This window comes from Protopterus annectens, chromosome 3.part1 (genome assembly GCF_019279795.1).
Source record: "Protopterus annectens isolate FY-2018-M chromosome 3.part1, PAN1.0, whole genome shotgun sequence".
Lineage (NCBI taxonomy): Eukaryota > Metazoa > Chordata > Ceratodontiformes > Protopteridae > Protopterus > Protopterus annectens.
Window position 1 is genome coordinate 352,752,038 of NC_056732.1, and position 24,279 is coordinate 352,776,316.

General features: G+C 37.9%; 1 protein-coding gene across 1 annotated transcript in view; it reads left to right on the forward strand.

The window, feature by feature from the left end:
- Positions 1–24,279, forward strand: part of HIBADH (3-hydroxyisobutyrate dehydrogenase) — a 1,358,718-nt gene that overhangs the window by 1,003,532 nt on the left and 330,907 nt on the right. The window lies entirely within an intron of this gene.

The following is a 24,279-nucleotide window of genomic DNA, read 5'->3' on the forward strand; positions in this document are numbered from 1 at the left end:
CATCATATTAATAACTCCATTCTCAGTGTTGCCTTATCAGACTTGTTTGCCTCATAAAATGGTTTTGATGGATATATATTCATTTAACCCCGGGTAAACTGAGGCATTCAACTTGATTTGCCACCTAGTTTCTTTTTCTAATAATATTGCTTTTATGTTCCCTCCCCTGGGGTTAACTTTAACTTGTTCTAATATTGCAAACTTGAAGTTCCTACACTTAGTGTTATCCTTACAATGTCTCCATAAAGCATTATTTTCATCCTGCTTCCTTATTCTATAATAGTGCTCATATATTCTATTTTTTAACAACCTAGATGTCATCCCTACATAATAACATGGGCATGTTGAACACAGAGCTAAATATACAACATTCTTAGTTCTACAATTCCCTTTAATGAACCTAACTTTTGTTTTCTGTACGTTTTTCAATGTCACGCTTTCAGCCTCCATTATATGCTGACACTGATTGCAGGATCCACACTTAGTAGTCCTACCCATTATCTTGTGATTGTCACCTATCATATTCTTGAGCCTGCTTTTCAAGTTTTGTCCATTTCTATAAACAAATGTAGGTCTGGTGCCCAATATTTTACTAATATCATCCTCAGTTTCTATTATGTTCCAGTTTTTCATTATTATATCTTTAAATTTGTAGACTTCAGGTGCATATTGTATGACGCAAGCTCTCTTATATCTAGTATTCACTTCGGTCCTTTCTCCAACCCCTTCTATACTACCCAAAATGGGTTTATATTTTTTTCCCCACTCTTGTTTGACATATTTTACTGTATCAGATACCATCCTACCAGGATAACCTCTGTCAAGAAACATGGCGGCTATATGATTCAGTTCAACTATAACGTCCTCATACCTAGATGTCATCCTGGCCGCCCTAATGCATTGACCTTTAATGATACTTTTTTTCTGATACTGGGGATGGCAACTGTTATACTCAAGATAATCATTGCTAAAAGTATCCTTTCTATAAAGGTTGGACTTAAATTTATTATTCTCTATGGTTATTTTTGTATCCAAATATGCTATACTCTGTCTGCTCCTGTTGGTGGTAAACCTTAAATATTCATTTCTACTATTTAGGTACAAAGTGAATTCATTCAAAAGTTCCTCACTGCCTTCCCAAATGAAAAACACATCATCCAAAAATCTTAGGTAACATTTTATATATTTATTCCATTCTGTTCCCAAGATGTATTCTTCTTCCCATTTTAGCAAAAACAGGTTTGCAAACATGGGGGCACAAGCCGCCCCCATGGCTACTCCATTGCTTTGCCTATATAGAAAAAGTTTTTCTATCCTTGATAACCCTAGTATCACAGCCCTGAATTCAGCACTAGCCTGAAAACTGGACTATACTAGCTTAGAAAGGTGGAAAACAAGGAGTTTTGTTTGTTTTTGTAAAAGATAAGGCAAAAATAGTAAAAAAATACACTTAAAACAGCTTTAAACGACTACAAATGATCAGAAAAAGCTATCGCACTTTAGTGTGTAGCCTACAACAATTAAACAAATTATTTAAACAAAAAACGTTTTAAAAGTGCAGGCAGTCAAATAAGTACAATATGTGAAAAAAACAAGCTTTTAAATCACAATAAATGCTGGAAAATCTGCGTTTAGGCGAAAAACAGTTAAGTAGAACAAGAAAGTACAGAAGACTGATAATCACTCCAATGTCTCTCTCCTAAGCTAGAAGGCTTGTATCAGTTTAAAGCTTTCTAGTGCTACCCAGTGGGTTAGTTACAGGAAAGATGGGAAACAAGCGCAGATGTGGTCTTTTAAACCAGAAAGTTGAAAGAGACGGACAAACTGTCCAAATGGTCAAACTACAATTTCTGGGCCAAGAAACTCTCCTCTCTGTAGATAGGCTACCTAGTGCTTACCACTCCCACTGATAAGCTTGAAGGCTTTCCTTCAACACAGAAAGGCTTGCGAGGCTCAGAAGCTTAACAACAGTCCTGGATACAGCAACTCTGTGTCTGGACTAGGCTAGTTACAGGAAAGGTGGGAATCAAGCACAAGTGCGGCTTTTAAACATTGAAAGAGATGGAAAAAACTGCAATTTCTAGGCCAGGAACCATTCCTCTTGTGGATATATTTATACATATATATACCACGGTAGTGGTGCTTTCTGTAGCATTGTCGCCTCACAGCAAGGCTTGTCGTGTTCGATTCTCAGCTAGACCATCTTCTGTGGGCATGCATGATATATATATATATATATATATATATATATACTTCGAAAATCCTTCCAGCACTCCAAAAATAAAATCAGAGCTTAGTATAAGAAGTTTATTCTTCCACGATCAACCCCAAACCGGTTTTGCCAATCAAGGCGTCATCAGTACATATACCGTGAACCTCACGCTAATATAGGGCTATTGACATACGCCCATTTAAAGTGAAAACACCTTTTTGTGAAAATACAAATTAAACACTTAGATCATTGTTTAAAAAAATAATTTTCTGTCCTAAACTACTACTCTAACTCAACCTAATACATAAGTTGCTACACCAATACATACACAATGGCCCCTATTAAAGAAATATATATCAATAATGGTGAACCATTATAACTAAACAAATGCATACATGTGCTTATATACATACACAGGTGCAAAAACATACGCCCATGAAAAAATGTACATACATCTCTCATCCCATCTTCATAAATTAATACATGTATCAAAACTAAATATGCATATATAAATACACACACTCCATATGTAAAAGATAGTGTACATGTACATATATACATTATATACATATACACATATACACATGCTCATTCACACACCTACACATATGCACATACCTCATATTTTGGGTATCAACTGAACTCAATGCAATATTTAAGATGAATTTCTGTTAAAAATCATAAACATGGTATTTGAGTCACCAATGATCATTCAAACCTGGCTTATATAGGGCCCCCAAGTTAATAATCCATCTACGTTCCTTATTAGTCAATATATCATGTCTTAATGCCTCTCCATATATCCCGGGATTCAACATATCAATACCCACAAATATAAAATGTGCTGTTGTATGTATCAAGGTGTGTTTAAATAATGCACTTCTAGTGCGTTTACATTTAATAACACTTATATGCTATACGTTGTTTTAAACTACACGAAGTTTGGCCAATATAAAAGGCCCCACATTGGCACACTGCCATGTATATAACCCAACTAGTAGTGCATTTAATATGGCATCTAATATCATACACTTTGTTAGTATTGACCGAAGTGAATGAACTTGTTTTTGATATCAATTTGCAGTACTTGCAGTAACCACAATATGTACATCCATTCTTGGTCAAAGGATACCTGTGTTTGTAATTAACCTGTTTTTTAAAACTGGAAAAATGTTCTCCTAAGGTCTTGCCTCTACGGTATCCAAACTCACATTTATCACTAACTAGTGTAGAAAAAAATGGGTCACCTTTTAATATATACCAATATTTGGCTATAACTTCCTTGATTTTAAAAGTATTGCTTGCATATGTAGTGATTAATCTCACCTTGTTGAGGCACCCTGTTTTAGTTTTTGGGTTATATCTTAATAGTTGTGACCTCTCAAGTTGTTTTCCTGAATATAGGGCATCATCCACTACCTTCCTAGGGTAACCTCTATGCAAAAACCTTTCCTTAAGTCCTTGTGCTTGTTGATCATATTCTTCACTTTTAGAACAAATACGTTTAACTCTTTGGAACTGGGCTGTGGGTATATTATTTATAACATGTCTAGGGTGGCAGCTGGATGCATGCAATAAGGAATTTTTAGAGAATGGTTTTCTATATAAAGTGGTAACTATAGTTCCATCTATTACCTTTGTAACATGTACATCCAGAAAATCCACTGTAAATGCATCCAGTTTCCCACTAAACTTTATGTCATGTATGTTATTCAAATATATAAAATTTTCCCATTCCTGTTGGTGCCATGTGACAACCTAACAGTCGATCAAATATCTCGCACATTATAAGTTGTTCAGGAAAAGGAAAATCTAAATTGTAAATATATTGAATCTCAAGATAATAAATAGGTCATAAAATGGCAAATGTAGCCCCATTTTCTGTATAAATACCAATTATTGTCAAAATAAATGCATTGTGTTCAAGTACCAATTTGACTAAATTAATCAGAAAGTCCATTTCAGTCTTTGAATAAGTCTTAGCCTGTTGCATCCAATATTGAACTGCCAATATTCCACCCTGATGAATACTAGTATATAATGCTTGTACATCAAGTGTACCCAATTGTGATCCCACTGGTACCTGTAAATTGTCCATCAAAACCAAAAATTCTTGGGTATCTCAACCTGGCCCTCACTAAACTCAATAGAGGCTTAAGTCTATATTCCAAGTAGACAGAAGGGGCTCAGTAAGTGAACCCTACCAGCTACTATAGGTCTTCCAGGTGGCTTATATAAAGTTTTGTGGATTTTAGGGACCAAGTAGAAATATTGATGTCGTGGGGAGTCAACTAACAGTTGTTTAAGAAGTTTTTCATCTATTGTACCTCTTTTGGAAGCCCTAATCAAAAATCCATCTATTGTTTGTTTAAAATCTAAAGTTGGATCCATAGGTAGCTTAATATACGATGCTACATCATTAAGTTGTCTTAAGGCTTCACAAATATATTCCTTACGATCCCAAACAACTATGGCACCCCCTTTGTCAGCTCTTGTTATAACAACATTTTGATTATCCACCAAAGACGATAATGTTTGACTTTCTGTTTTGGAAAGGTTGTGAAAAAACTGTTTAAAGATGTGTGTTTGATTGACTTGTAAATCTTGCATAACCATTTGTTCAAACAGTTTCACTACTGTATTATAAGGTGGTTGAAACACTGATTTACCAAAATGAAATTTTTCACCATCTAACATAATACCAGACCCTTCTTGTTGGGCAAAAAAATACTTAAAATTTAGTTGCCTTTGTCTTAATATCTTTTATTATATCAAAATGAGACACAAAGAAAGAGGGAACATACCCCAGACCTTTATTTAACAACTGTAATTGACTTTCATCAAGATGACATGATGACAGGTTTATAACTAAACTGTTATCATTAACATCCTCAGATACATTAATAGGTCTAGGGTAAATTACGTTGCCAGTTGTGTCAGAAACAGTTGTTCTATTTCGTTGGTTTCGATGTTTCCGGCCACCCCTCCTAAAGGGATGTTAGGCCTTTTAAAGTCTGGCAACTTAGGTAAGTCAATGTCTCCTGCTTCATGCACTGTGTCAGTATTGGAGTAGCTGGAAGAATTTCCAGAAGTATTAGATGTCCCGGTTCGTCTGTTAGTAGGGCTTGCTCTCTTACGTTTCATAACCCCAGTAACATTCCGTGGAACACGGACAGCTTGTTTTTGTTTTTTTCCTTGTGAAAACAGCATCATTCTTATACTCATTAACATCTATCATATACTTTTTACGTTTACGACCCTGTAATTCACGATCATACTTGTCCAAATCCGATTTGAACTGTGTATAAAGTTCAATGTACTGGCTGTTATCACTAAACTGTAAAGTCTGCCTTGCATTTTGCATTTAAGTCCCCAATTGTGAATCATAATGTTCCACTAACAGTTCCATAAACATTTTAGAGGCAGTCAATTGAATATTTCCATTTCTGCATAAATGCGATCATCAGCCCTATTCCTGGTTCTAAATGAACTCTCAACGAGGACCACTTTGGCGCAAATACGCTTTAAGTAGCTTGTTATGCCAAATTAAGGAACGTACCTTTCGTGCTAGCTGGCCCATTTGTTTAAAGCATTCAGTCCCACGCTGTATTCCTGCCACACTAGCTGTATTCGTAGTAGAAAAAATAGAATCATCATCCTTGTCAGCAACCATTTGGTCCATAAACGAGCTTAAGTCAACGCTGGCTGCCATGTTTAGATCGTGTATTCACCTCCTATACGCCCAAAAATGCTCAAGCTGTTCACTATAAGAGCCTGAAATCCAAGAATCAACGATACCTTGGTAAAATAGATAAACCAGCAGTCAATAAATGTAACACCAACACAGATTCTGGCGGTTTAAAAGTCTGACCCATAAATACTTCAAAATCCTTCCAGCACTCAAAAATAAAGTCAGAGCTTAGTATTGTATAATTATTACTTAGTGATATTTTTTTATCTTATTTTTTCTTCAGTGTTTTATACATATTTTTCATTTTATTTTCTTTAAAATAACAGTTTTTTAAAATACACTTTCTCAAAAAAAAAAATACTTTTCTCTTCTCTTTCTCTCTACTCCCAATACATAATACTCTCCAATAGCACACTCCCATTATATATATTTTCTGTGCCATTTTCCTCCCCTTCTCTTTGCACATACACCCATATTTAAATACATCTCTCATCCCTTTTTTTTTTTCTTTATACTCTCACACACTCCTCTCTCCCTATATATCTATATATATTATATTATATTTCACATATATATCTTCTTTTTCTATATATATATGTATATCTCCTCATATATATATATATATATATATAGATATATGTGATATATAAATCTTATGTGTGTATATATATATACATATATATATATATATATATATATGTATATATATATATTCATACATATACATACATATATATCCATACATATATATGTATATATCCATGTATGTCTATATATATATATATATGTATATATATATATATATGTCTTTCTCATATATATATATATATATATATATATATATATATACATATGTACATGTCTATATATAAGATGTATTATGTATAAAATAACTTGTGTATGGTATTTAATAATCACATGTAAAAGCCTCTTCTTGTAATAGTTCACATTCACTGTTAAATCTCTTGTGGTTCTTTTTTCTAAGTATTTCTTAGAACATCTTTCATAAAGTTAATCTCATTTATATATGCTTAATTTAAACAATTATCTTAAAATGTGTGATTTTATATTCTATTAATTATTAAATATCTAAATTCCATATATGCATATATTTTCTATATGACAAATATTATAATATAATATAATATATATAAAAATTATTTCTTATTTTAAAATGTCCTATTCATATATACCTATTATCTATGTCTCATATATGTTTTAGAAACAAATATATGTTTTATATTCCTATACATATATATCTATTAATATATATTCTATGTTATTATCTCATATCCTCATATAAATTTTGATATATATATTCATTTTAATTGAATTATCATTTAGCATATATTTCCAAAATATTTCATACCCTTTTCTATTGCTGTGCAAATTGGATTCCTCTTTGTGTTACTTACAATGTCTATCTTATTTTCACTCCTCTTCCTTATTCTTATTTGCTCATATATTCTATCATTGTATACATTCTTATCATGAAACATCTCTACATTCTTGTTCTGATTAGAAATGAATCTCACTGTTTTCTGTAGCTTTCCCTCCATTGTAATGTGACCTGTTGCTCCACACTTGTACCTTTTATCTTGTGATTGTCCTTCTATTCTTCCTCTTTTTCAGTTTTGTCATTTCATAAACTGTATCTTTGTTTACAATATACCTCCATTTCATATGTTCCATTTTTCTTATTATATCTTTTTTGCCTTCATGCATAGTATCTTAAGTCTCTTATATCTAGTATTATTTTTCTCAATTCTATATACTCATTTTATATTTTTTTTACTCTTGTGACATATTTTATTATCAGATACACCACAGGATCCTCTGAAGAAACATCAATATCAGTTATATACTTCATATGTGTATCCTGTAGTAATCTTCAGAAGATACTTTTTTTCTGATGTATCAATGATCTCAGATAATATTGCTAATATCCTTTCATGTTCTTTAATTATTCTCTAATGTTATTTTGTATCCAAATATGTTTTGTCTGCTCTTAGAAATTAAATATTCTTTCTACTATTTAGGTACAAAGTGAATTATTCGTTCTATGCCTTTCACATATCCTCTTATAACTTTTATATATTTATTCCACTGTTAAGATGTCTTTCTTCCCTTTTAGCAAAACATTTCAAAAACTCAAAGACTGTATCATTCTTTGCCATAATATTCATAAACATAAGATTATTTTCATACATCCATAAATAAGGGACACTATTTTATCAGGATGCACTATGTTTTCTCATATTCAATCTTGTTGTTCTGAATCAGAATGTCTCATTGCCAAAGACTTTATTTATATATTCTCTTTTGGTTGTAAACCTTCTTTATGTGATATAAATATCCCTTTCAGCCTTGTCTTCACTTTCCCTTTCAAATGTTTTTGAATCTTCCCTGAAATAATGTCTAAATGTTTCTTTGGACTGGATACCTAATATAGTTCCCAATACCTTTTCCATAAGGGTTGTGTCACTACTGTCTTAATAAACTCTATTATGTTTTGTGATGTGCATATTCCTTCTAATGAGGCAGTTGTATCTTTCCCTGAATTTAGCAATATATTCAAGATTTTGTTAAGTATTCTTCTGTAGCACTTTGTCAGGCTTCATTACAGATTTATTTCCTTTTGGTTCCTGCATAATTCTTATTTAAGGTCTTGAGATTGTTGTGTTTTTTGTTCAAATATACATTTCCTTTAATACCATCCTCATATAGGCTAATACATATTTAATGGTTTATATTTCTTTTCTAAACATCTCTCACATATTTTCTTTTTCCAATGCATTCAAATTTAACCCTGCTATTTTAAAATCCATATGTTACTGTTTCTTTTCTATTATTAAATTATAGTTGTATTTAGAAAATAAATCTGTCCTTTGTATTTAAATGATAATTGTGTCTAAATTCTTTATCTATAATGTATTTTATGTGGTTTCTCACATTAGAGCAATCTTGTCAGATTAAAGTTCTGTTGTGCTGTAACATGATCTCTCTTTCCTGTAATGGGTTTTTCAAAAATACTTATGCATGTCCCAGTTGTTGAAATAGACTGTCATTGTCATTTGTTCTCATATGTCCAGAATTTTCTGTTCCATCCTCTTGGCTTATATCTGTCCTTTAAAATTCATGCCATTCCTTCCTTCCTCCCTTCCTTTTCCTCCTTATCTTTTTATTTTTCTTTTTCCTTCATTTCCTTCTCTTCTTCTGTTTATTATCTTCCATCCTGTATTCCTATATTATTCTTCCTTGTATTCCTATTCCTCCTCACTCTTTCCTTATTATTTGCTGTCCTCTATTTGTTCTTATATATATTTCTATCCTTTTTCCTTCCTATACTTATTATTCCTTTTTCCTCTTATCTCCTATTTTTTTTCCTTTCTTTTCCTCTTTCTTCTCTCTCTCTCTTTCCTCTCTCCTTTCTCTCTCTCCTCTTCTTTTTCTCTTTCTTCTTCTCTCTCCTCTCTTTTCTTTTCTTCCTCTTTCTTTTTTTTTTTCTTTTTTTTTCTTCTTTCTTTCTTTTTTTCTCTCTCTCTCTCCTTCTCTCTTTTTTTTCTCTCTCTCCTCTCTCTCTCCTCTTTTCTCTCTTCTCTCTCTTTTTTCTTCTCCTCTCCTTTTCTCTCTCTCTTCTCTCTCTTCTCTCTTCTCTCTTCTTTTTCCTCTCTCTCCTCTTCTCTCTCTCTCTTCTTTCTTTCTCTCTCTCTCTCTCTTTTTCTCCTCTCTCCTTTTTCTCTCCTTCTTTTCTCCCTCTTTTCTCTCTCCTCTCTTTTTCTTTTTTTTTTTTTTCTTTTTGTTCTTTTTTTCTCTCCTCTTTTTTTTTTTTCTCTTTTTCTTCTTTATTTTTTTTTTCTCTCCTTTTTTTCCTTCTTTCTTTTTTTTTTTCTTCTTTTTTTTTTTTTTTTCTCTCTCTTTTCTCTCTTCTTTCTTTCTCTTTCTCTCTCTTTTTTTCTCGTTCCTTTTTTTTTTTTTTCTTCCTTTTTTTTCCTCTCTCTTCTCTCTTTTTTTTTATTTTTTTTTTTTTTTTCTGCTCTTTCCTTCTCTTTTTGTGTATTTTCTCCTTTCTTGGTGCCCTCCTCTTTCTTTTTTTTTTCTCTCATTTGGGGCTCCTGTTTTTTTTTTTCTCTCTCCTTTCTGGTTCATTTTTCTTTTTCTTTTTTTTTTTATTGTTTTTTGGGGTTTTTTTTTTTTTTTTTTTGTTTTTTTTTTTTGTTTTTTGGTTTTTATTCCCTCTCCCTCCTCTTTTTTTTTTTTTTTCTTTTTTTTCTTTTTTCTTTTTTTTTTCCTTCTTTTTTTCTTCTCTCTCTTCAACCATTTTTTTTTTTTTCTCTTTCAAAACTGCTTTTCCTTCCCTCTTTCTCTCAAAATAGTTTTTTCTCTTTTCTCTTTTCCTTTATTTCTTCTTTCTCTTTTCTCTTTTTTTTTCTTTCCTTTTTTTCTTCTTTCTTTTCTCTTTTCTCTTTTTTTTTTTTTTTTCTTTTTTTTTTCTTCTTTCTTTTTTCTCTTTCCTCTTTTTTTTTTTTTCTCTTTTTTCTCTTTTTTTTTTTACTTTTTTTCTCTCCCCTTTTTCCCTCTTTTTTTCTTTTTGTCCCCAAATAATATTCTTTTTTTTTTTTATATATTTTTTTTCCCCCTCTCCTGCCTTTCCTCTGTGAAAATTATTTTGCAAAAAAAAATAAGAAAATGAAAAAAAAAAAAAATTTTTAAAAAAATTGAATATTTATAGGGGGATATGTAATAAAGATATGTCAAGGAATAATATGTATATTTATATTATATATCAGAACTATCTATGTCAAGCAGCTATCTTCTCAGCATTTGCTTCTTTATTTCAAAATATCAAGAAAATAATTTGTGTGTGTGTAGCCTACAGTGTTTAATGTTGTATTTAATATCTATAGTGATGCTTCTGTCCTGGCTGTAAGTTTGCACATCTTTGAACCGCTCCCTGTTGTCTGCCTCTGCTCTCTACATCTTACTCTTCACCCTGATGTAGCCAGCTCTCTCAAGCTCTCTAATCACAGTGCCCTCCGCTGCGCATTTCACTGGTCTGTCCTCCTGACAACTGCACTCCTGTATTCGAGTGCCTGCCCCCTGGTTTGGTATTCTAATCTTCTGCTGTACATCCCTACTGACTACTCTGACTTTTTCCTCCTTGTACATCTGCCCCCCCTGCCTTCTCAATCTCACATCTACCTAAGTTACCTGATATCCTGATTGTTGGAATCTTCTCTGGGGGTGTAGCCATGCTCCGTTTGTCCTCGCTACACTTGGGCTTACTTTGCTTCCCTACCCTGTCCCCATTCCCACCCATCCTTACATCAGTTACGCTTATAATCTCCATTCCCCTCACCTTCCTGTCAGCTCAGCCTCACACAGCACACTTCCTGCTTGTACTCCATCCCCATCCACCTCACTTCCTGCGCTACTGAATTTCACTCCTTATACAAACTCTGTCATCCCCCTAACAGTGCAACTGCTCTTCTTTGCCACTACTCTACTCTTTTACCTTTCAGCTTTAACTGCTTTTCAGTCAAATCAGTCCTACCTCCCCAGCCCACTTAAAAGTTCCCCCGCCACTACCTCCCACACTAATCTACTAACTACTTCATACTCAGCTATATCTCCATCTCTCTTTAATTTCTCCTCCTCCAGTTTTCACAAATGTACCCCCCTTCATAACCAAACGTTTACCCACAAATCCAAACCAAAAATCATCTTCCTCCTCGTACCGTATATTCCACTCACACATCTTACAAATAACCTTCTACTCTCTGGTGACATCCACCCTAACGCAGTCCCTCAGTCTTTTCATCATCGCTCTACTCCCGCCCCTTCTGCTCACACCCCTAACCATACCCATACTCAGATGCAACAGACTTCAACTCAGTAACACCTATCCATATATTCTATAAATATTCAAAGTCTAACTAACAAGATCTCAGAGCTACATTCCTGGATAGCCCATACATACCCTAACATTGCCTCGTCCGAAACTTGGCTCAAGTCACACATCACAAGCAGTGAAATACTGCCGCCTGGTTACAGCATTTATAGTGGTGATAGATCCTAAAAAAGGTGGTGGTGTAGCCATACTGTACTCAGCCTAAATCCCTCTCCTGTCACTATCTCCATCCCTTACTTCCATCCTAAACCTCTCTCCTGTCACTATCCCCATCCCCTACTTCCATCCTGTTGAACTTCTCATCCTAAACTGCCATCTAAATCCATATAAGAAATTTGCTGTCACCTCCATCTACATCACCCTGGAAATAATATACCCACCCTCGAAAGTATCATATCCTGGTTTAGCCACAACTTAGACTATGAAACTCTCATCCTTGGTGATATCAATATAGACTGGTCCAAACTTACTAGCAACTTTCCTCAATCTAGTGTCAACGTACATGGTTTCCATCAACTGATTACATTCCCTACCCATTTCAATAAAGACTTATCTTCTAGCTCCACCATTGACTGGATACTCACTAACTCCCCCCACCTCTACCATGGCCCATGTACCCTACCTGACTCCTTAAGTGATCACCTCTCCACCTCTATCCTCAGACACACCTCCCAGGCACATAAACCCCACCTATATAGAGACTGTCGTAATGTCTCTAACTTCAATAACACCCAATTTATCTCCATACTATCTAGTTTTGATTGGTCCATCCTTAAACACATCCCTCTTGATGATGCAGTCAGTAAATTTAACAACATTTTCCTAGATATCCTTAATTCCCTTGCTGCCTCCAGGAAAATTAGAATTAAATCAAATTATTCTCCATGGCTCTCCAAAGATAATAGAGCACTGATGTATATCAGGGATAGCACGTGGAAGGCATGGCTTAAAACTAGGCATAATCCTCTTCTACATAAATACAGACAACTACGTAACCTAGTCAAGAAATTAGTCACTAAAGACAAAAAAAATCTTACTGCACTTCTCAGCTAAACAGATCCAACACTCGCAAATGCTGGACTACTCTTAACAAAATACTCTACCCTGGCAGCCCTTCTATAACCCCTCAGCTTACCCCAACAAATCTCCCCTGGAAATTGCTACCCTACTCAACAAACACTTCACTGACACTATCCAAAACCTCATTCCCTCTAACACTAACACTGCAACTACCACTACCCCATCAACCCCTACAACCAGAATCTCTTCTCATTTACACGTGTCAACTTCTTACATTAAATCTCTTCTTCTAAAACTTAAACCATCTTCTCTCTTTACCGATAACCTACCTCCTACATTCCTCAAACTTGTTGCTGGATCTATAGCCTATCCTATATCCATTCTCATTCACTTTCAAACCACAATTCCACATTTACTATAACATCTTCGAACAACACTATCATAAAACCTGAACCACACACACAAAACTGTTCGGTGTCATTATTGATGCAAACTCAAATTTAACTTACACTTATTGCAAGGAATAAAAAAAAAACATACCAGAAACTTGGCCTGCTTTATCGCAACAAAAGATTTCTTACTCCAAATGCTAGACTCTCCCTCGCACAGTCCTTCCCCCTTCCCACACTTCCCTGTGCAGCCCCAATACTAACCACTAACCACCAAACAAGCTACTACCTTCTACAAACTGTAATAAACCTACCACAAAATTGCAAGATTCATTACTAACTCCCCCTACAACTCCCATCACTGCCTTGCCTTGAACTCATTACAATGGCTTGAATTCCCTCAACTATTGCTACTTTCTCAACTTCAAGTTATACACTCCATTCTATACAGACCTTCTTCCTGTCCAGCTCTCACTACTTTTTTGTCTACCAACACCCTTTCTAGAACCCTCCGCACCTCTAACCAGCAACTTCTGAATGTAGATCATCCAAGGAAGAACATAGGCAAACTACTATACAACTGCTTAGTAGCCCACACTTGGAACAAACTTCCTCTACACATACGCTCCATCATACACCCTGCACACTTTAAAAAGGAACTCAAACTTTACCTTCTCAGTACCAAATCTTGCCCCTGCTTAGAACCTCCCTAATTCTCCTTTATATAATGGTGCTTCTTCACTCTGAGCTTCTGTAAGCAAATATACCTTCCTAGGAAACTTAGGCAGTAAATCTGATCACTTGTATATAATTTGTTTGTACACATATCAAAAATAGTTCATCTATTTATTTCATTGTGATTTTTTCTTAGGGTAATCCAAAAATGTTTGATTATGATCAAATTAGTACCTATAAGCTTTGGGAGTGTCACTTGGTATTGCTACTTGCTATTTTGTTACCTATGTAATCCTTAATATTTTGGTAACTGGAGCTTTTCTCCTCGGGTTAACACTGAAAACAGGCCTCTGGCCCAGCTGGACCAACCCAGTTAACAAATGTCAATAAATAATTATATATCCCATTGTTAGAATGAACACATCCCAACCTTATAGAGGGCTGAATTGATGCCTTCTACCAGCTGGTTAAACAATTTATTAAAAGGTTCTGCAGCTTTACCTGTTATTTTAAAAACTCCCAACGGATGTCTCACAGTAGGTAGATATCAGATAATCCATGAAGTCATTCAAGAATAAGCATGGAGTTGTTGCAGAGAGGGCCAAAGAGGAAAAAGCATGTTAAATTCATTCAGTGCAAGACTAGATAAATCAGTCTGCTGTTACTTTGACTAATGTAATGTAAGGTAACCCTTCTGCCCTTGAAAATTTAACTTTGTGGTTGATCAGATTTGATCATCCCGTCAGCTGATTGTTTTGAGGAATCTGAAGATTTGCATTTGAGGAAATGGTTTTGGTGAATGCGATCTACATGAAGGGTCTCTGTGCTGCAGTCTGTTTTAAGTAAACTTGTTTGGTCTTTCACATGGGTATGCAGATGTTCATCGTGCATACAGCTGCAGTCATAACAGATGGGTTCTCCTGCCGTCAGGCAGGTCCTCGGTCGGCTGAATTCCAAAGTCTAGGTCCGGCGTCGGTTGTCGTCACCTCTTCCATGACGTCAGTGCGACAGGGGTATAAAAGAACCAGCCGACGCCATTTTCTTCAGTCTTTCTTGCCGCGCGGTGCCCGAAGCAGAAGCAGTTCGCAAGTGCCGGTCTGCCAGCTCCTGAGATTACGAAAATTTGGAAACCGAAGTCTTCTTAAAAGCTAAGTACCCCGTTGGGGAAACTTTTCTTGCCTTAGACCGATGTCAGACAAAGTTAATAATTGTATTTCTTGTGGGAAGCGAATACCGCATAAGGATTTCCATTCCCTCTGTATACCTTGTTTAGGCCCAGACCACGACATCTCGGTCTGTCGCTTTTGTGTTACATTCAATAAACGCACTATTAAGCGTCGGGCGGAGTTCGCCCAGCATTATTTTGGGAAAGCATTTAACTATACTATGTCGTCGGATACTCCGACTCCGATTTTGTCTGAAAAACGCAAAGACAAGGACCGACACATGAGGTCCGCGGCCTCTACCGACACCACGCCAAAGCCGACTACACGTGGTCCGGTTCTCAGCGAGGCGACTACGCAGCCCCTGACCACCGACGACCTGTCTTTGATGGTGTCTCCTGTGCCCGAGGTCGCAGGCTCCTCGGCCCACACCCCAACTACAGATACCGAAGCCAGTCTTGGCGTTGAAACTCAGAATGTGGACAGGTCTACCTCCACTCAAGGTGTCTTCAGACCTTCCTCTTCTTTCTCCATCAAGGCTTTGACAAAGTCTAAAGCAACCATGCACTCTGAGACCAGCTACACAGGGCCCATCTCCAGGCCCCATGCCTAAGAAACAGATGCTTAAAATGGCTGAGGATTTAATTACTCTTATCAGAGGTTCTCAGCCCCCTCCGGACAAAAGGCCTAGAGTGGAGAAAGATTCCCCCTCTTCTGATCAGGGCTCCATTATTTCAGAGCACTCTGATGATCAGGAACATTCTTACTCCCCTTTTGAAGACTCTGATGCGGAGGAGTCCATCCCTTCTGTATCCCCCCATGAGGATTACTCATTTGGGGAAACTTTGCATACCTTAAGGGAACACTTCCACTGGGAAGGCCAGGATTATTCAGATTCCAAGAAAAGGCTCAGGGAATTTCTCTTGCTTCCTCAGCACAGGCCTCTGGCTATACCTCCTGTCTTGGACATCCTAGATGATGTTTACTCGGAGGCCTGCCTTAACCCGGACTCTCTACCTCCAGCTCCAGTTAAGCCTGACAGGTACTACAGGGTCCCTGACTCACACCAATTTCTATACAAAAGCCATGCTGCTGACCCAGAAACCATCTCACAGGTCCCCAAGGGAGTTAAGGCCTCCATTGCTAAAAATCCACTGCCTTCCGAGAGATTCCAGATCCTTAGAAAGGTGGGGAAAAAGGTATATACTTCGGCTACCTTATCCATGAGGGCGTTAAACTGTCAGTGGCATATGCTAAAATACCAACAGTTTGTATTATGACAATTGAAAAGTAAAATGTCACAACCTGAACAACCAGACTTGAAGGAGTTGCAGGATTTGATGCATAGTGCAGAACAAGTGGGTAAGCATACCTTACAATGTGGTTTTGATGCTCTAGAGGCCTCATGTAGAGCTGCTGTTACAGGATCAGTCATACGTAGGCATGCCTGGCTCAAGGAACAAACCTTGCCTGATCATGTCAAAGCTAAATTACTAGACTCTCTTCAAAAGGATGTACTATTTGGTGCTAATGCTGAGGAGGTATTAAGGAAAATGGAGGAAAAGGCTAAATCAATGCAAACTGTGAAAGAATTTCTACAGGTTCAACCCCCACATTTTAGTAGAAATTGGCCTTCCAAAAACTGGTCCTTTCCTGCCACAGACAGACCCCAAAGAGGCAGATACAGGCGCCCGAGGGGCAGAGGACAATCCCAAGGATCGTATAGAGGCAGACCATGGCAAGCTCCTACACAAAGAGGTGGTGAAGACAACTCACAATCTTTCAGAAAGCAAACCCAATGACTTTCCCCTTTGCATGCCAACCAGGTCGCAAATGGCAGCCCCCTTAGGAGGAAAGCTGGCATTATTTTCAAAAAATTGGCATATTGTCACAAAGGACAAATGGACCCTAGACATTATAAACAGAGGCTACAAATTCCATTTTCACACCCTTCCAAAAATGAGAGGCATGCCAAACCTGCCACACAATAAAAGGGCAGAGGCACAAAGACAAATTACAGATCTCATAAACATGAAAGCTATTCAAGAGGTACCTACGCACGAACAAGGTCAAGGTTTTTATTCCAGGCTATTTCTGGTGCCAAGGAAGGGAAAAGATTGGAGACCTATTTTGGATCTATCCATCCTAAACACATTTCTACTTGTACCAAAATTCAAGATGCTCACTCTACAGCAACTTCTTCCCATGCTGGGCAAGGAGTCTTGGCTGGTAACATTGGACCTCAAGGAGGCATACCTGCATGTCCCTATCAGACAAAATTGCAGAAGGTACCTCAGATTTCTTGCAGGTTCAACCCATTATCAATTCTCTGCATTGCCCTTTGGCTTATCTATCTGCCCAGAGTATTCATGAAATGCCTGGCATCAGTAATTGCCTACTGCCGACTTCAAGGGATACAAATATATCCCTATTTGGACGACTGCCTGATCCAAGCGGACAGCAAGCACATTCTTCTGAAACATCTGGCTTATGTAATAATGTTATTGAATTCTCTGGGATACACAGTCAACAAAAAGAAATCAAGGCTAATACCCTCTCAGAAGATAATTTTCCTGGGTGCCAATTTGGACACAAACCCCCAGATGGCCTACCTCACGCCAGAGAAGCAGGGTCAGCTAATTCAATACTTCATAACACTAGCAAATTGCACCAGGCTGACTGCAAGGAAAATCCTGCAGGCTCTGGGATTCATGGCATCTTGCATCTTACTAATCCCATGTGCAAAGCTGCATATGAGGAAACTACAACGGTACCTGAAAAACATATGGTCTCAACACAGCCACAGTTTGGAAACAATAATACCACTAATTCCATGTCTGCAAAAGGAATTTCTGTGGTGGGCTCAAGCATGTCAAACAAACACAGGTCTTCCATTCAGCAAGCCTCAAGCAAATCAAGTCATCACAACAGACGCCTCGGACTACGCCTGGGGGCGACATGACTGATCGGTGCATTCAGGGCAAGTGGTCCCAAACAGAAAAGCACCTTCACATCAAAAAGAAATGCTAGCAGTAATAAATGCTATTATAGCTTTCAAGGACCTCCTACAACCAGGTCAACTATTGATAAGAACGGACAACACCACAGTTATGTGGTACATTAACAAGCAGGGAGGAACACATTCTTACCCCCTATGCAGACTGGCCATGTCACTTTGGAACATGGCCATGGACTTACAAATGGAACTACAAGCACAGTACTTGCCAGGCAAGGAAAACACGCTGGCAGACAACCTAAGCAGGAATATGACAGACCCACACGAATGGAAGTTGCATCCAAAAGTTTTTACAGAAATAATCCAAGAATGGGGAAGGCCAGACATAGATCTCTTTGCCTCCCACAAAAATCATCAATTGACAAAATTCTGCTCAAGGATCTTCCAACCAAAGGCCTGGAGAGTGGACGCTCTCTCTTTCAGTTGGACATCAATGACAGTTTATGCCTTCCCACCTCTTCCTCTGCTTCCCAAAGTTTTATTGAAGACCAGAGCAGACAGACCAAAGATGATCCTCATTGCTCTGAACTGGCCAAGGCAACACTGGTACCCACTCCTGAGGAGCCTGACGCATTCCCCACCATGGACCCTGCCTCTAATGCCTCTTCTTCTGACTCAGCACAGCTTCAAAACTCTTCACAGTCAGCTAAAGACACTCAATCTAGCCGCATGGAAGATTCCTTAGCATCACAGCAGGCCCTACTCTCCAAGGAGGTGCAGGATGTCATTTTGGAGGCCAGAAGGCCATCAACTAGAAAAGCTTAGTCCGCAAAATGGAAATGTTTTTGTGTCTGGAATGAGAAAAAGGGCCAGGACCCTGGAAAACTGAATTTACCTCAAATACTACAATACTTGGCTGAACTGCTAAGCAGTGGACTTTCTTTCTCCTCCATCAAAATCCATGCCTCAGCCATTTCTGCAGAATACAACACTGATCCACCTTTATTCTCTCACCCTCTCTTAAGACAGTTCCTCAGAGGGGCTAAAAATTTAAGACCTCCAAGGAAACAACCAATACCTGCTTGGGATCTTAACTTCATTCTGGAAAAACTGACCTTGCCTCCTTTTGAGCCAGCTGCCTCATCAGATTTGCAGTATTTGTCATGGAAAACAGCCTTCCTTCTGGCTATTACCTCAGCTCGTAGAGTTTCAGAACTACAGGCTGTCATGGCTGTCCAGCCTTTTATCATCTTCCATCAGGACAGAGTCTCCTTACGAACCAACCCGTCCTTTATGCCTAAAGTGGTATCCAGGGTAGCTTTAAATCAGGCCATACATTTACCTACTTTTTATCCTAATCCTCAAAACAAAGGGGAGAGATTACTACATTCCTTGGACATCCACAGACAACATGCTATTATTTGGACAGAACAAAGCCTTTCAGGAAATCAGAACAGCTCTTTGTGGCATATGCGGTAGGAGCTCAAGGAAAGCCAATCTCCAAACAGACAATCTCAAAATGGATAGCCCACTGCATACGCTTTTGCTATTCCTTTCATGGCAAAGCTGTACCTACAGGCATTAGAACTCATTCCACCAGGGCCACAGCCACCTCTGCAGCCTTCCTCAGAGGAGTTCCTACCAAGGATATTTTGAATCAGCCATTTGGAGTTCTGTGCATACCTTCTCCAAGCACTACAACCTACCATTATACTCCAAATCTAGAGCAGGCTTTGCCACTGCAGTCTTGCAGGGCATTATGGCTCCTCCTAGTTCCACCTAGTGCCTACCACCCCTTTCTTAGCTTTGGGATTCTACCCATCTGTTATGACTGCAGCTGTATGCACGATGAACATAGTACAGTTTTGTACCTACCATAAATGTAGATGTTCGAGTGCTAATACAGCTGCAGTCCAGGTTTCCCTCCCTCCTTCCCCTCTTGGGACAGGCCTATAGGCTAGCACATCCTCATACAACCTGATTGGGGTATTCTTTTATGATGTATTTGCTTGCAACTACTGTATTTTGATTATATTGCACTGCATTATTACACAAACTTATGTATTGCCTTCCTTCTGGGGGCACCTGACATCTGGGGCAAGAAAAACTGAAGAAAATGGCGTTGGCTGGTTCTTTTATACCCCTGTCGTGCTGACGTCAGGGAAGAGGTGACGACAACCGACGCCGGACCTAGACTTTGGAATTCGGCCGACCGAGGACCCGCCTGACGGCAGGAGAACCCATCTGTTATGACTGCAGCTGTATTAGCACTCGAACATCTACATTTATGGTAGGTACAAAACTGTACTTTCATTATTGCCAATCCATGCTTATTCCCAAAAGTTGGTATCAGAATTGTTCTTAAACCAGTGTGATTCCTTTTCCTTATGTGATATAATTCAGGAGAGAATAAGAGTAAAACTTTTCATATATCAGGCTTGCACCTACCAGTTCAACTCTTGCTTGCATGAATTTATGAAGATGCAACTGCTGTTCATTTTCTTTGCCCACAGGAAGCACAGCCCTGGCTCTACATGAAAAGGGTGAATGAATTAAGCAAAATGTTCCTCTCCTTTGCCCCAGGAATTAGAGGTTCATGCAGTGTTTAAGCAAACTCTTTCTAAGCTATGTGTTAACTGTTTTTTTATTTTCCAATCAGGAGTGTGGCTGTCAGGGGGTACTGCACCAAGAACATATTTGTTTCAAGAATTGCTCCCTTGTGGACTTATCTTATGGCTCCTTGGTCATCTGTTCAGGCCTTCACTGAATTACATAGACTGTCATCCCACTTGTCTTGGTACTTTAGGACTTAATCCACCAAACCCTTTTTTAGGCCTTCCTTCAGTTCCAACCACCATGGATATTTACTTTTCCCTGTCTGAGGTCCGTCCTAAAAGCTACTCCAAGAAAATGTCAACATCTGACAGGAATGTCTTATAATGGAACTTGAGCAGGAGGGAGTGTATAAATATTTGGGAATAGAGAGAGCAGCAGTAAAACATGAACAATTGAGAATAAACCTTAAAAACAAAAACACCACCAAAAACCAACGACAGGCTGAACTTGCGAAAAACGTACCACAGTTTATTCAACGCTTTCATCTAAAAACATAGACTTCATCAGAAATGTACTAAACAATCTAATGCACTCATTATGTACTAATTGAAATCCAAATTTGACCAATGAACATTTCTGTTTAAAATGTATTATGTCATTAATTTAAGTGCTAACAACGTTCAAAACAATAAAAACATTAAAACAGTACTAAAAAACTATGCATACAAAACATCCCTCATAAGTTTATTTTAGTGAATGGCTAGTCTTCGGTCTTTCAAAAAACATTTTATATTAATGCTGTCATATATACATATGCATATATATATATATATATATATATATATATATATATATATGCGTGTGTGTGTGTATGTATGTACAAGGGTGACTTCATAGTCAGAGAAGACTGAAATTGTAGTTAAGTGGGACTGTCACTACTTTTGTCTGACACCATCATATGTTTTGTTTGACCTGGAAGAATTACCAGCTTACGTACCCCTAATGTGGATAATTGTCTTCATCAACCATTCGGAAGAAATTGCTTATCCTTTCAGTTTACACTCCATTGCACAACCTCTGTCTTTTCCATCAAGATTTTGTCAACAGAAAACAATGTTATTTTTGTTTAAGTGACATCAGCAGTCACCCAAGATGCTGCCAGCTGGTCTGAAAATGTCTGGGGAATTGTGTGACTCTGTTACATAGGAGTCAGTAAAGCACTTTTTTGTATATGAAAAATGGCGTTTTTAGAACTTTATTTCCGAAGTCTGTCTGATGTGCATTGATTTGATAGTGGTGCAGTTTCTTAAAAAAAATCTCTGTGGCAAGCATTCCTTGATGGTACTTGAATGGTGTACACATTTACATAGAAAAGTTAGTAAAAGGTTGTAGCCACGTTACTTCTGTACTTTGTGCTGGGCATCTAAGAGTTTTATTTTCTCCATCCACTTTTCTACTTCAGGTGAATTTTATTTAAGTTTCATTTCTTTTAAATGTACTCAAAAGAGTAAAGTTCCTTTACCAGTACTGTATTCACAATCTGCCAGTGGCAACAAATTGGGGAAAAAAGATCATCCTGGGAGAGTTTATAAAGAATTATTGCTTAAAAAGTGCATGTCACCAATTGTGTTGAAGTAGGAAAGGTAGTGAGGTTTCTCATTTGGTTAGTGGAGTAATTGCCAGTGACTCAAAAGCTTCTATACAGTGGTTACTTGGGAAGAAAAGTTCCACAGGAGGCAGTTTTAGAAAAGGCAATCTAAGCAGACTGTTTTGAGGAGGTAATAGGAAATGAAAATGCACCAACATAAGTTGCATGGAGAGAATTTTACCCGGTCAACATGTAGAAGTTAAAAATCAAACCTTGAACCCCAGAGCTAATTGTCATGATGCTGTAGTCGACATTGCAGTCATTAAGTTGTTAATTATGCATCATGTGCCAAGTATTCATGTGTATGCTTTGTGAAGCAGAAATCAGGGTACCATGTTATATTTTGTAGGTGCCTTGCCTGCTTTGTTTTACTTTCTTGACAAAGGTTTATGTGTGATTTGTGCTATAAAATATACGTCACCTAAAGTTTGGATTATTCCTCTTACTGCATAGCATATATTCAGTGTCCTTCAGTTTTACTTTGTAGTAGTGGAGTGCACCCTGCCAACACTGCGTTTTAGGGACTGCCATAGTTAAGAGTAAGGAGGTCTGTGAGCAGTTGACTGAGGCAGCAAACCCACAGCAGGATTAAGCAAAAGTAGGACCCAACCAAATTAGCAGATCTGAGCTGGTGACACATTAGTAGATGCAGTGTACCTTAATAGAATTAACTAAACCCCAAGCAAGAGGTTGAGGGAAAATAGAGCTGAGTCAGTAGTTTCCAAAAGGAATACTAAACTTTGGGCTAACACAACCCATTGAATAGATGACTCTTGAAACAGCTGAGATAAGCCAAGGACCTTAGCCAGATCCCCAGGGACCCCAGTAACATTAATGGAGTTAGGGTGTCTACTATAGGACTTGAGAAGTCAAAGCATAGAGAGAATGGACTCCTTAAGGGACAACAGTCACTGGACACAAAGCAGATAGTTAAGTCACAGAAGCGTTACATGACTAACCATCATCTTATGTATTTGAGGTTGTCCTGTGACACTGCCAGTTTGAATTTATTTTTTATTCAGTCCCATAAGAGGAATATTTTAATTTTATAATTGCAGCAGTAGCAGTGATATTGGGATTCTTCATCTCACTACCTCCCTTTGCTGCCAGCTTGGTTGTCTAATTGCAGAGAGGGCAATGTGGTCTTTATTTTTGTCAATACAAATGTGTGAGTCTCAAACAAAAAACTGTTCTGGTTGAGGATCACCCTTGAACAGGGCATCCTTAGCAACTGTAGGATGCAGCAGAGTGTAAACAGATGTGGGAGTGAGGGTCATAGGAATCACTTGACCCACACAGACAACACTTAGTAGCTACAAGTGTGTGATTGTTGGAGCATGGCCCATTAGTAGTTGCAAGTGTGTGATTGCTGGAGCATGCCCCATTAGTAGCTACAAGTGTGTGATTGTTGAAGCATGCCCCATTAGCAGCTACAAGTGTGTGATTGTTGTAGCATGCCCCATTAGTAGCTACAAGTGTGTGATTGTTGGAGCATGCCCCATTAGTAGCTACAAGTGTGTGATTGTTGGAGCATGCCCCATTAGTAGCTACACGTGTGTGATTGTTGGAGCATGCCCCATTAGTAGCTACAAGTGTGTGATTGTTGGAGCATGCCCCATTAGTAGCTACAAGTGTGTGATTGTTGGAGCATGCCCCATTAGTAGCTACAAGTGTGTGATTGTTGGAGCGTGCCCCATTAGTAGCTACAGTGTGTGATTGTTGCAGCATGCCCCATTAGTAGCTACAAGTGTGTAATTGTTGGAGCGTGCCCCATTAGTAGCAACAAGTGTGTGATTGTTGGAGCGTGCCCCATTAGTAGCTACAAGTGTGTGATTGTTGGAGCATGCCCCATTAGTAGCTACAAGTGTGTGATTGTTGGAGCATGCCCCATTAGTAGCTACAAGTGTGTGATTGTTGGAGCATGCCCCATTAGTAGCTACAAGTGTGTGATTGTTGGAGCATGCCCCATTAGTAGCAACAAGTGTGTGATTGTTGGAGCATGCCCCATTAGTAGCAACAAGTGTGTGATTGTTGGAGCATGCCCCATTAGTAGCAACA